General features: G+C 42.8%; 1 long non-coding RNA gene across 1 annotated transcript; it reads right to left on the bottom strand.

The window, feature by feature from the left end:
• Window positions 1-689: 689 nt before the first annotated feature.
• Window positions 690-2388, bottom strand: LOC113837124. The gene is made up of 2 exons (XR_003487793.2): window positions 2100-2388; window positions 690-1806 (listed from the first exon to the last, which is right to left on the bottom strand). It is a non-coding gene; the product is annotated as an uncharacterized LOC113837124 (long non-coding RNA).
• Between the last annotated feature and the right edge of the window lie 831 nt (window positions 2389-3219).

Here is a 3219-nt window from a genome sequence, read left to right as displayed (position 1 = left end):
TTGCAATTAGGTACTTCCTCTTGTAGCTCTGACAAAATAAGAGACAACATCAACCAGAGATGGAGAGGTTTACTTTGGCTCAGGGTTTAAGACCAATGACAGTCATCACAGGGACCTTGGGTGAGTTGGGGATTTGGAGGGTGAGGCACAGCCCCACTTTTCACAAGAGGAAGACTGCTAGTCACTTTGTATCCACAATCAGGGGTCAGGGAGACTAAAATGCTGGGCCTCCTCTCGCTGGCTCCTTTATTTTGTTTTGTTTGTGTGTCTGAGAGCATTTGCCGGCTTGTGTAAGTTCCCGGTTCTGTCTCTAGCACAAGAGAGGGAAAGGGCACTAGATGGGTGAGGGAGAAGTACCAGGTGAGATGGCAAGAGCAAGCTCTACTTTCCTAACTCTGGTCACGTGATACATTTTGTAGTTGTTGCTGTTACGCTGGCCATATGCGTTATAATTATTATGGCATCATTCCATCCTGTGACGTTTGTTGTCAACCATGTGAGGGCTGAGGCTGGAGAGAAGATGGCTCACAGGTTAGAAACACATACTGCTCTTTGGAGGACCTGAGTTCAAGTCCTGGCATCCACATGGGGCAGCTCATAACCACCTGTAACTCCAGTTCCAAGGGATGTGATGCCTCCCCACCCCCTGCACTGCCATTCAAACACCCACACAGAGACCCACATACATATACGTAATAAAGATAAACTGAATTTTATTTTTAAAAGGGAAGGCTGTGACATATTTTTTTCCAGCATCTGTGAGGCCCTGGGTTTGATCCCCAGGACCAAAAACTAAACTCTGGGTCTTGTCACACAAGGTGATGAAAACCTTGAGAGGTACAGGGGAGGCAGGAGTTCAAGGTCACCCTTATCTACACAGAAAGTTGGAAGGAGAAAGTAAAATAAATAAATAATCAAGATAGCAAGCAAACCTAGTTATCAGAATATTGAAGTCAATTAACAGACCAAGAATTTGACAGACCGCTGCGTCTCTGGTTTGGTCTCCAGGGTCTGCTCTGTTGGTCGATCCTGGGCTCTACTTTCTCTGGCCTGCTGAGGTAAGAGTCTCTGCCTCAGGGACTGCTGAAGTGCTTTGCTACTTAAAGAGAAATTAGAATGCGACCCGTGCAAGGATATGAGGTAACTTGAAAAGCACCAAAGAATCAAAACCGGGAATAAATCCCGAGAAGAGGCACTTGACAAGCTTTTAGAAACATGAAAGTAGCCAACTTAGACACGAGAGAGGGGAGGCTATTTCAATCCTCCAGCTGGGAAGAGGAATATTAAATGTCCAAAGGACTCACTTTTAGTTCATCTTAGACACCTAAAACAGACAAGATTGACATTAAATGGCTGCTGCCAAAGAGAAAGACTTCCCCAGGAAACATGCAGCAGAGGCTGTTACTCTTGCTTGCCCCCCCCCCAAGTTCCCGCCATTTTTGATTATCTCACCTAATTCCCAAACTCCCTCTGCCAGGCATTACGACCTAAATGCCTCAATCGTTATTGCTTTCTGAAGTAGGGAATAACGTTACACGTATTCCAAGATGACAAAAGGAGGGAGCCAGGACCCAGCAGATGTTTGGTACAGGTGTTTCTAATCCCCACACAATTACCACCACACACAAAACAGAACAAGCTACTCTTACTCACAGATCATCTTCCAAAATATATGATTCCTATGCAGAGTTCCAGAAGGAAAATGCTGGCTTCTTCCCTTTGATGTGCTCGTCTTCCTACACAGACTTAATGAAGACATCTGCCTGACAATAGCTTGTCAGATGAGACTCGATGCAGCCTTGTCATCTGAAAAAAAAAAAAAAAATCCAAAGAAAAGATGCTAAAATATGGAGGCTTGATCTTGCCCTCAGCCCATCCCCTACTAATTATAAAAATAATGGGTGGTGAATGGTTTTACAGTTCTCTTAATTTTGACATTCCCTCCTGAAAAACAAAAGAGTCATTATGACTACTGAAACCCGTGAGCAGCATGCATAAAATGGACTTGATAGGGAGGGAAATTGCTTAACAGAGGATAATTAAAATATGTGGCCTTTCCACCTCTCTGAATGTTGGATCCAGTGTGCAGGAAATTCTACCTGATAGACAGCAGGCTGGGGCGGGGGTGTTTCACAGGGAGCAGACAAAGGGTAGCCCCTAAAGGGTTTGCAATGCACTGTAGAGGAGATCACACGATGCCCCACGCTTGCAGATGACACAATGGTGGCCATCTCCTGGTTTGGTCCCCAAGCAGCTCTCTTGTGCTTTTCTCTTCTCCCCTCTCTTCTACATCTCAAAAGCAGATAGATAGATAGATAGATAGATAGATAGATAGATAGATAGACATGGATAGATAGATAGACATAGATAGGTAGATAGATAGATGATATAGATGATATATATATATAGCGATGATAGATAAGTAGGTACATAGATGTTATGATAAATCTTTCCGCCAAATGCCGCCTGAGCCCCACTGCCACGTGTGAGCTTTATGCCAGCCGCCCGCCTGAGTTAGGCCCAAATGAATACACAGACTTGTATTAGTTACATTGCTGCTTGGCCAATGACTAGGATTCTCATCTGTTAGCTCAGTCTCAATTATCATACATCTATATATTTTATAAGACTTATCTTATCGGACGCCTTATTGGCGTCCCTCCTAGCTGGTGGATCACATTGTGCCGCTGGAGCAGGAGCTGAGGGGAAAAGAGGACCCTTCCTGTTTCTCTTTCGCTTAAAAATGAGTCTCCTTGCTATGTCACTTCCTGCCTGGATCAGCACTTCTCTACTACATTTCCCAGAATCCTCTTTGACTCTTAGTTCTAACTTGCTGTCTCATTGGCCAAACAGTACTTTATTCAATAATCAATAAGATAAACATACACAGTAGTACATTCCCCATCACATAGATATATAGATACATAGATGATAGATAGATATAGATAGATGGATATACAGGTATATTGATAATGCAAAGACAAAGAGATAATCTTTGTTGTGTATTTTATTGTTAAATTCTTATAGTTAACATATTATTTAGATTACTTTTCATGACAAGTAAGTACTGGATAGACGTTGGTGGACAGATAGATGGATACATTTGTGACATTCTCCCTAGATTCTACTACACTGTGCTGTTTTTTAAAAAGAAGCATTTCAATTCATGACACTAGTTTATTCACAAATCTAGATCTCCCTTGTGTGCCCAGTCATTCA

The sequence above is a fragment of the Cricetulus griseus genome, chromosome 8 (genome assembly GCF_003668045.3).
Source record: "Cricetulus griseus strain 17A/GY chromosome 8, alternate assembly CriGri-PICRH-1.0, whole genome shotgun sequence".
NCBI lineage: Eukaryota > Metazoa > Chordata > Mammalia > Rodentia > Cricetidae > Cricetulus > Cricetulus griseus.
The sequence above is the reverse complement of the archived record's forward strand: the minus strand, read 5'-3'. Positions and strand labels throughout refer to the sequence as shown.